Genomic DNA, 11,266 nt, shown 5'->3' with positions numbered 1-11,266 from the left:
TGTAGTTGTGTCTTGGTGAAAATTGTTGCTAAAAACCAGGAGGATTGAATTGCTTATTTCCAAACCGCTGGAATGGCTGTTGCATCACATTCTGATTGTTGCTTCAGCTAAAGTTAAGATGATTCCAGTTGTCAGGATGATAAGTATCTGGAACTGGTTGCTGCGATCTCTGAAAGTTGCTCACAGACTGAGCTGATTCACTAGATATAGCATATTGCTCTGTCGTATGCGAACCTGCACACAACTCACAAACACTGGTTATCTGATTAACACCATAGTTAGCCAGAGAATCGATCTTCATAGATAACGCCTTTAGTTGAGCAGTGATAGCCGTAGCTGTATCCACTTAAGAACTCCTGCTACCTTGCCATGTGACAATCTCTGGTTTGGATACTGACATTTATTAGCAGCCATCAGTTCAATTAGATCATAAGCTTCCTCATAGCTCTTTCTCCATATGCTCCACCTGATTCTGCATCGAGTATGGGTCTTGATTGTGCTCCCATACCGTTATAGAAGCAATTGATGATCATCCAATCAGGCATTCCATGATGAGGACACTTCCTAAGCATATCCTTGTAGTGCTCCCAAGCTTCATATAGAGATTCTCTCGATTGCTGCATAAATTGAGAGAGAGCATTTCTCATTGCAGCTGTCTTCGCCATAGGGAAGAATTTAGTAAAAAATTTCTGATCCTCCCAAGTAGTGATAGAACCTGTTGGTAGAGAGTGTAACCAACACTTAGCTTTATCCCTCAGAGAAAAATAGAAAAGTCTCAGCTTCACAGCATCTTCAGAAATATTGTTGTACTTGAAGGTGTCACAAATCTCGATGAAATCCCTAATATGCATATTAGGATCTTCCGTAGGAGAACCCCCAAACTGGATTGAATTTCTTACCATATGAATCGTACCAGGCTTGATTTTAAAGGTATTATCTGTGATCGCTGGCCTGGCAATGCTAGATTAAATTTTATTGATCTTGGGTTGAGAAAAATCCATCAAAACTTTCGTTGGTGCAGCTGGATCTCCCATTGTAATGAGTACTTGAAACACAAACAAGTAAACCGTGAAAGTAAAACAATCAGAGTCAGTGAACTTTAACGACCACTGATGTCAAGCACATAAACTAAAAATTAACACCGAGTCCCCGGCAACGGCGCCAAAAACTTGTTAGGGCGAAAACACGCGCTAAAAGTACACGCAAGTATACGCGTTCGCAAGTAGTATAAGATATAAATCAGATTCATACCCACAGAGACTCTTTTTAGTTAACTTAAGATTATGCACCTATGCAACAATGGTATGGCTATCGCTCAATGCTAAGATAATAACAAGTTGAGATATTTATAACTAAGATTAAACTAACATGTAATTAACTAAGAATAAAAGTGATTGAATTAACTATATGAGACAAACATGGGATTCTAACTTCATTAAATACTTCATTCAAAGTCATTGTCTTAACCTTAGCATGCAATGGTGATGACAACTAATAAGATAGCACGAAACTAGTAAACGCCAACTATCGTTGTACGAATACCCTACTACCAGACATCCACAAAAGAGATAGAAGCTGAATAGACACCAATTATGTTGAGACCCTATATGTCTATAGAATTTGACAACATAAAGGTTTATTGAACAAGTTATCTATCGCGATTACATAGGGCAAGTAAGATGGTTAAAATTACCTGTGAATCATGCATAATAAATACATGAACCTATGCTAGCATGGCAAGTTCTAAATCTCTATATTCACTGTCGCTTCAATAGAGATTAACACACTATATTATATGTTAGCTACGCACATAAGACGAATAAGCACAACCAATACTAGGATATCAATCAATCACCACACACCAAGATATTGAAACAAATTAACTATAGAAATCCATAAGTAAATCCGTTAACAAGAGTATAAGATTATAAGGGTTCAAACAACAAGAGTATAAGGTTCCAATGAAAGCATGGTAAATAAACTAAGATAAACTAGGTCTGAAATAACTGAATAATAATAATAAAGTACGTTAACAAGAGTATAAGGTTCAAACAACAAAGAAAACAAGCATCCAAGATTACAACTTAAGCAAAGAATCATAAGTAAAAACAAGATCTTCTTCTCCTTCATTGTATTGTGCTATTGGGTCTTCTTATTGCTCTCCCCCTCGCTCCTTGTCATTTAAAATGTCTTTTTATTGGTATATATAAGCCCCTAGTGGACCTGGACCATCAAAATCATCAAATTATACTAAAATCAGGATTCTGGGGCAAAAAGGGCGGGGCGACCACGCTCAAATCAATGCGGGCGTGCTGGTTTTTTTGGCAGAAAGTCGGGGCGGCCATGCTGGTTTTGTGGGTGGCCGCGCAGGGTTTCTGGATTTTTCTGCTAATTTTTATTTTGGCCGTATCTTGAATTCTGTTCATCAGAATTAGGCGATTCAACTGCCCACACGAAGCTGACAATATTCTATTCAACTTGAGAATGGCATAGGCTTCCAATTCTTAGCACTTTTCAACATATTTCCTTAAAAACCCTTTCTTCATTTAACTGATGCCTGAAATGCAATAAGACAAAAACATATCAAAAATACCAACAACTTGAGTCCAAAATACCAACTTAAGCTTGTAATGAATCGTTCCAAGTAGATATAAAATCTACTTATCATCTGTTGTAGAGCTGTACTCATAAGATGGAAAGCCTTGAGTTGAGCTTTGTACACTTCAGTTACAATATCATAAACTTTCTGTGGACTGAGAGTCTTGAAATTGCTTCCCAAAATTGTAACATACTCTTCTCTAAATATTTCCAAGACCTCATCCATGCTCAAGCTAAAGTCCTTATCTAACCAAGCATCCACATTGCCATCCTGTTCAGCCTCACTGATAATTTTCTGCTGCTGTTCTTCAACATCTATTTTGTAGGACAACAAGATGGCTTGATAATCCTGATTGGACATATCAGTTATGAGAAATTATTGTGTGATGTTGGCCAGGCCAGAAAGTTGGTCCACTAGAAGATCATTCATTGTTAGTGGCTAAGCCCGAGCATCCTGTAGCCACTGGAAAATTAAGTGTGGGGGTAATTGAGAAGGGTTTGATGTAGAAGGGATGTCTGTTTGAGTTGAGGTAGATGGTTGGGGTTCAGTAATATTACTTATGACAGATGCCATAGTTTGACTCAAAGTTGGAACTGTGATTGTGACAGTGTATTATTCACCAACAATAGGAACCCTCGAATTGAATTGGAGGGGATTTGACCAAGTTACTGTCATGTACCATGGTCTCAAACCCTTGCTCTTCTTGCAGAGAGCTGACACTTGAATGTTCTTGACTTCCCTCCCCTATAACAAGCTCACTGGAAATTAAACTCCTAGATTCAATTGTTAAGGAAATGTCATCTAGGGTTTTTAGGGGAGTTGTTCCTTCATGAGGAATATCCAATTTAATTGGAGAAGATTTAGATAGCTCCCCCTCAGGAGTACTACCCTCAAACCTATCAATATATGAAGATTGTTTAGCGCATGAAGGTTCTTGAGTAACATTCACAGGGTCTTCAGTTAAAACTGATGAAACCCCTGTGGTTTTGATGGTGTCATCAAGGTCTACCCTAGCTAGTAGCCTCTCACCATCTAGATGTGGTTCCTGAGTGGTGAGCACAGTTTTATGAACCATGTCACTTGATTTTGGCAACACTTGAGAATTAGATTCAAGTATTTCATTGTATGAAGAAGAAATTTTAGAAATAAGATTTGTGAGTTCAGAATTAAGTGTTGGTAGCTCCCCCTGAAAAGACGAGGGAGCTTCAAAAGATTTGCTTTCCGTGTGTGTGCCATCCTTATTCCTTATTTCATACACTTGAATGTATTCAAGTGCAGGTGCAGGCTCTATACAAGGTGCACTAGGGAGATTGCTCTTTTCAATAGAGAAACCATATTGAGAGGATGCTCCTAGAGTCTGTTTGAATCCCTCTTTTTCAACTACATCCTTTTGGGAGAATGCAGAGGTAGCTTGAGTGGTCAACTCAGTTTGCTTTACCTTCTTTGGTTTCTTGACCAGGGTGGACTCTATTTGTGTTTGGTCCTCACCACTCTCATTTATCACAGTCAAAGGTTCCTTCTTTCTCTTTTTTTTACTCACTTCACCCTTTTGGGAGGATAAAATGGTTGGTTTCCTAGCTGCTATTGGTAAAGAAAGAGGGGTCTCAGTTTGGGAAGGCCCCTATTGGTGTTCCTGTGTTTGTTCTTCCACAAGTATAGGAGCCATTACCATACTAGTTATGATTGTAGACCCCATGTCAGGCATAGGGTAAGGGCATGTCCTGAATCTCTTCAACATAAATGAAGTGATTCTAAGACTTATAGTTACCTTGTTCTTTGTAGTAAGTGAGCCAAATAGAATTTTGGACACCTGTTTACAATTGCCTATTTATGTTCTATCTATACGATTAAGTAAATAAATGTCTTGAACTTTATGGTTTAAATTAGACATTATAAACCTAGGAAAGAAAATTTCCTTACCTCTTGTAGTCAAAGGCATCGTGAGCCTTGTGTTTAGTTCCTGCAGAATCAGAAGCCCCACATTTAAGTGTCTGTTGTGAGCCATGGAGAATATCAGCTTCTGGACCACACTTGAAATGTAATTATACCATGTCTTCCTACATGTGAAAGCTCTCACAATGGAGTCAAACATGAATGACCATTCCTTCCTCAAATTCTTCTTGTTCAGGCTAGCTAAGTGATTTTCTCACTGTAGTTGATGAAGTCCATGAACTCAGCTAGCTCATCTTGAGTTGAACATCCACCAGATTGTCAGTAGGGATGCCCAAAGCCATATTGACATTATTCTCTGAAAACTCCACATATTGGACTTGAATGGAGCAGTTAACCACTATGGACATAGCTTGATTCTCTGGCACTATTGTCCTCAACCACAGCTGTGTTCCAAAAATCTCTGAGAACATCCAAATATAGAATTGGATTTATAGTTGAGCACCTGCAAAGTATGTTTCAGAAAGGAACTTCACAAAACTCTTGAAGACATCAGATGTTTGGTTTGTATCTGTAATGCAAGGTAGTTGGTGCCCTCCTTTGGAATAAAAGTTCTAACTGTGTTTGATGCCATTTTAAGTGTTTAAATTTGAGTGGGTAAGAAAAATTAGAGAAAAGAGCTTGAAATGAGAGGAAACGGGTTGGATTTGTAAAAATTAGGTCACTTAGAGATCTCGAAGGCGTAAAGAGGTGTATGTCGAGATGTTTGGGTATTTATAGTAAAAGGTAAATGACTTATCGAGATATAGAAATAAACAGTTGAGATTTGCTTATCGAGAAGTCATATAATAGAATAGATACATATCGATCTATCACTTTCCCGACTCTTATTGAGAACTAGAAAGTGACTTATCGAGATGTCAAACAAATACCAAGTTTGTCCTGAATGGACTGAATTTTTCCAAATTTTTTTATTTGAATAAATCAAAATAAAATCAGAATGATTTTATCAAAAGTATTTTACCAAAATAATTAATTAATTTAAATTATCTCAATTCCAAGTTGTTGATAAATCTAAAATTTATACTTGTAGAGAACTCTGTGAATGATCATTTATCGAGATCTCTACAATGACTTATCGAGAAGTCATAATAATGCATGTCGAGAAGTCTTTCAAAAAGTCAGAAAAATGACTTATCGAGAACTCACTTGAGAAGTCTCAAAATGACTTGTCGAGAAGTCAGTTAGACTTATCAAGAACTCAGTTCTTTATATAATTTTGTTCTTTTTGATTCTGTCTTATGCTAATTTCACATATTGAAAATGTAAATTAACATTTAGACATTTTTCTCAAAATTGAAAAATTCCAAGCTAAATTTTGAATTTTGAAAAATAAATATACAGAGATTTCTGAAATATTTATAACTCATATTCCAGTTAATTTCCAATTAAATCAAATTAATTTTGATTTATTAGAAATCAATATGCTGCAACACATTAGCTGAGTTCTTGCCTTTAGGATGAAGAATTTAGCATCCCAATTTCACCTACTAGTCTAGTAAAAGTAGCTTCATCTAAAGGTTTAGTAAAAATGTCATCTAATTGTTTTTCTGTTGGAACAAAAGTAAGCTCAATAGTACCATTTACAGCATGTTCTCTAATAAAATGGTACCTTACATCAATGTGCTTTGTTCTAGAATGATTAACTGGATTAGCCACAATAGATATAGCACTAGTATTGTCACACATAATTGGAATTTTGTGTAACACTAGGCCATAGTCCATTAGCTGATTTCTAATCCATAGCACTTGAGCACAACAACTTCCAGCAGCATTATATTCAGCCTCAGCTGTGGAAGTTGACACAAATTATTGTTTCTTGCTATACCAGGATACAAGTCTTTATCCAAGAAATTGACAGCTTCCACTAGTGTTCTTTCTGTCAACCCTGCATCCAGCAAAATATGCATCTGTGTATCCAACAGCTTCAAATCCTGTTCCCATAGAATACTATAATCCTAAGTTTGGAGTCCCCTTTAAGTATCTGAAAATTCTCTTTACAGCCATTAAATGTGATTCTTTTGGATTGACTTAAAATCTTGCACACAGACATGTTACAAAATAATGTCTGGGCAACTAGCAATCAAATACAGCAAAGATCTAATCATTCCTCTATAACCTGAAATATCTACACTTTTACCTTTCTTATCTTCATCCAACTTTGTAGCTGTAGACATAGGTGTAGATGCAGGTGACCAATCAACCATACCAAAATTCTTCAATAAATATTTAACATACTTGGTTTGGATGATGAAGATTCCATCACTTTTTTGAATGACTTAAAGTCCAAGAAAGTAACTTAACTCTCCCATCATACTCATTTCATATTCACTCTGCATGAGTTTTGAGAATCTTTGACATAGCTTTTCATTAGTAGAACCAAAAATGATATCATCCACATAAATCTGGACTAGGATCATACTCACCACCATGCTGCTATGTAGAAGAGAGTCTTATCAATAGTTCCTATAGTGAATCCATGTTTAAGCAGAAATTCTGACAATGTGTCATTCCAAGCTCTAGGTGCTTGCTTTAGTCCATAGAGAGCCTTTAGAAGTTGGTAAACAAAGTTTGGAAATTCAGGATCTTCAAAGCCAGGTGGCTATTGCACATAAACTTCTTCTTTTAACTCACCATTTAGGAATGCACTCTTTACATCCATTTGATACACTTTAAAGTTTAAGTGTGCAGCAAATGCAAGAAGATCATTATTGCTTCAAATCTTACAACTGGAGCAAAAGTTTCATCATAATCAATTCCTTCCTCCTGTGAGTAGCCTTTTGCAAGCAACCTTGCTTTTTTTTTCTAGTTACAATCCCATTTTCATCCATTTTGTTCCTAAACACCCCATTTTGTTCCAATTATACTCATGTTCTTAGGTGCAGGAACCAACTTCCAAACTTTATTTCTTTCAAACTGATTTAGCTCTTCTTGCATAGCAGATATCCAGTCAGGATCAAGTAGAGCTTTCTCAACTTTCTTAGGCTCAACTTATGAAAAAAGCATGCATGTAGACATTCATTAGCAGTTGCACTTCTAATCCTCACTCCAACATTTGGATCACCAATAATTGCTTCTCTTGTGTGACTCTTATCCTATTTCCTGGTGTGAGATTGTTGACTTAATTTTTTGCATCTTCTTTCACCATTGGAATGACTTGTTGAACTTTCTCCTCTTTCTCCCCCTGAATTTGTGCTACCAAATTCAGGTGATTGAGATGAGCTTCCATTCTCATGATTCACTTGTTCATTTGACTCTTCATCCATTCTGTTGTTTGTGTTGACTTTAGCTTCATCTTCAGAATCACTATCAATGTTGAGATTTTCAAATTTAAGGGCCTCAGCTTCATTATTATCAAGGCATTCCAAGCTTGGACACTTGTCATCATCAAATTTACATCTTTGATTTCCATAATTTTCTTTTTTTCAAGCACAATAAACTTTGTAGGCAGTTCTCTCCAATGAATATCCCAGAAATATTGCTTCAAAAACTTTAGAGTAAAATTTTCCCACATATTCAGAGTTGTCTTTTAGAACATAGCACTTGCTTCTAAATACATGAAGATGCTTCACAATAGGCTTCCTTTTTGATAAGATTGAGTAGGGTAATTTTGCAAGATTCTTGTTAATGAGAGATCTGTTTTGAGTATAGCATGCAGTGTTGACAGCTTCTTCCCAAAAACTTATTGGCAGTTTGGCATCTTACAGCATTGTTCTCGTAACCTCTACTAGTGTTCTGTTCTTTATCTAACTACCCCATTTTGCTGAGGTGTTCTAATAGCTGAGAATTCTTGAACAATGCCCCTGTCTTTGTAGAATTCAATTAAAGTTGCATTTCTGAATTCTGTGCCATTATCACTCCTCAATCTCTTTACACAATTCTGATCTTCAGCCTGCTTCTCAATCTTCTTGATGTGTTCAATTATGATGTGTGGCGTTTCATCCTTAGAATGCATAAATTTTACCCATGTTTACCTTGAGTAGTCATCTACCATCACAAGTGCATATTTCTTCCTTGAAATTGATAAGACATTAACTGGTCCAAATAAGTCCATGTGGATAAGTTACAAAGATGCACTTATGGAATTCACAGTTTTACTCTTGTGACTTGATTTCTTCATTTTTTCCTTTTTGACAAGCCTCCACAAACTTTATTTGAGCAAACTCAAGATTAGGCATATCTCCCACGAACTCCTTTTTCACCAGGCTGTGATTGCTTTGTAATTCAGGGTGAGAGAGATTTTTGTGCCACAATTTTGCTTTTCTCTACAGATGCCTTGGTGTAGAAGCAACATATTCCTTCCTTATTTCCTGAGTGTAAATCTGCAACAAATAAGCTTCCCTTCTTGCCCATTTCAAAGCAATTTCACCATTTTTTTGATGATTATTGAACAATCTCTTTGTCAAATGCAACATTGAATCCTCTATCTGTGAATTGACTGACACTCAGAAGATTCATTTCTAAACCAGCCTCCAGTGCTACATCTTCAATGACAACATTTCCAGAAACTAAATTCCCATATCCCATTGTGAATCCTTTGTTGTTATCTCCAAAAGTCACCAATGGGCCATCCTTCTCCTCAAACTGTGATAGCATGGCTTTATCACCTATTATATGTCTTGATCATCCAGTGTCTATGATCCATATGAATCTCTTCATTTTTGTTTGCACACAATGAGGATTAAGTGTGTTTAGCTACCCAAGCAGTGTTGGGTACTTTCTTCTTGCTAACAGGATTTGCAGAATTAGAGTGTGTTGATTCAGGAATAAATAGTGTGAACAGATTGTTTTGCATTTTTATTTTTGTCTGTAGATCCAAAATTAACAGATTTCAAATCTACTCTCAGTTTATGACAACTTGTCATCACTTTCATGTTGCAAGGTATGCAGTTAAATTTGTCACAAAATGAGTAAGGGTCTTCTGCATTTGCTTCACTGTACTTGCAGGCTCCCCTTTTTCTTGCTAAAATCCTTTTTACAAAGGTGAGTTAGATGATTTGTTGAGCCACATTTATGACATTTCTTCTGGGGGCATCTGCAACAAATGCAAAATTGTTTCTTTTGTTTACTCTTATCTTTGCCATTGCTATTCTTTTTTATCTTTCCTGTATTCTCAGTCTTGACTTCCTTGACATGTGTCTTAGGGATTTGGGTTAACCATGAGCTTCTTCTTTCTTTCAGTAGCAGGAGTGGTTTCTTCATTTTTCATTTCTTTATCTTCATCTGCAAGTTCTTGCTTGATGACCAACTCCTCTTCACTGAAATTGACTTTACATGCCTTGAACATAGGTGACTCCACTTTCCTTAGCATAACAGGGACATCTTAATTGCAATTACTTTGCCTCTGTCACTTTCAGTTTTTTTACTGTTGTTCGTATCATAGTCAAGGCCAATGGGTTATGTTAACACATGGCTTATTTTTCTTACATGGTACTGACCAACTAACTGAGAAGCATTTCTGAAAGACTTCAACTGCACTTCATTCTTTTCTATCTTTTTCCTCACACAACTCTATTTTACTAGCATACTTCAGCTTGTTCTTCAAATATTCATTTTCCTGCTTGACAGTTTCAAGCTCAACCAAGCTGCAACTCCCAAATCTTATTTCGCTCAATCTCAAGCTTCTCATTAGCTTTGACAGCCTAACTAACCTCCTCAGTAGCTATCACCATGCTAGTTTGGATGTGGAACAGTTCGATGCTCATCTTTTCAACAATATCTTTATATTGACTTGTATTTAAATCAATAGTGGTAAAGTTGGTACCTCTGTTTTGATGAGGATGACTCTCTTGCTCTATGGCCATGAGTGCATAGTTTCCAAATTCCGTATTGTCAATCATCATCATCAGTGTCATCCCAACTTTTTCTTTCTGCATAGAAGCTTTACCAGATTGTTTCTTCAAGAGAGCTTCATACTTTGCCTCCAACTCCAGATAGGCTTTATCTTTCTCACCTTCCTCGGCTTCCTGCATTCAGTAGAAAAGTGTCCGAATTCATCACAATTGAAGCACCTTATTTTAGATTTGTCAACATGTTAGGTCACACACACTGTAGAGGGGGGTGAATACGTGATAGCAAAATCAAATCGAACTCTAATAACTCAAGTAACAGAAAACAAACTTTATTCAAAACAATAAACTCTATTACAGTATGGAACTGTCCTCTCTCAGTGATGAACAAATATCATGAGAGCTGCTAGGGTTACAATGAATAATCTTCTCGATAATGATAACACTTATAGTGTAAACCCTATGTCTGTGTTTATATAACACAGTTACAAGATAATCGCTAATTGATATGGAATATAATTCTGCTTCCTAAAATATAGCAATCAGATATCTTTTCTTCCAAGTATTCCATTCTTCACGGAATTCCTTCTTCATGCATATCTTCTTACGTTTGTCTAGATCTTCTCTTCCTGTAAATCAGCTGCCTTCCTTATCTGAATATTTCCTTTAAGTCCTGATATTATCTTCTGATAAATATCTCTGAACATTAAGTACCGATGACTTAAGTTCTGACTTCAGTATAAGTACTGATTCAGTTAAGTACTGATTGTCCTGTTTAAGTAAGACCTGAAAAACTAAACATAAATCATATTAGTCATGACATTATCAAATATATCTAACAATCTCCCCCAACTTGTAAATTAGCATAATATACAAGTTTAACAGATTATTGATGATGTCAAAAAACATTAAGTACAAATGCATGAGA

General features: G+C 36.3%; 1 non-coding gene across 1 annotated transcript; it reads left to right on the top strand.

Moving 5' to 3' along the window:
- Positions 1-543: 543 nt before the first annotated feature.
- LOC141676320 (small nucleolar RNA R71) lies at positions 544-650 on the top strand. Its single transcript, XR_012556918.1, has one exon. It is a non-coding gene; the product is annotated as a small nucleolar RNA R71 (small nucleolar RNA).
- Positions 651-11,266: the final 10,616 nt, after the last annotated feature.

Source organism: Apium graveolens, chromosome 7, assembly GCF_009905375.1.
Source record: "Apium graveolens cultivar Ventura chromosome 7, ASM990537v1, whole genome shotgun sequence".
In the NCBI taxonomy this organism is placed as follows: domain Eukaryota; kingdom Viridiplantae; phylum Streptophyta; class Magnoliopsida; order Apiales; family Apiaceae; genus Apium; species Apium graveolens.
The sequence above is the reverse complement of the archived record's forward strand: the minus strand, read 5'-3'. Positions and strand labels throughout refer to the sequence as shown.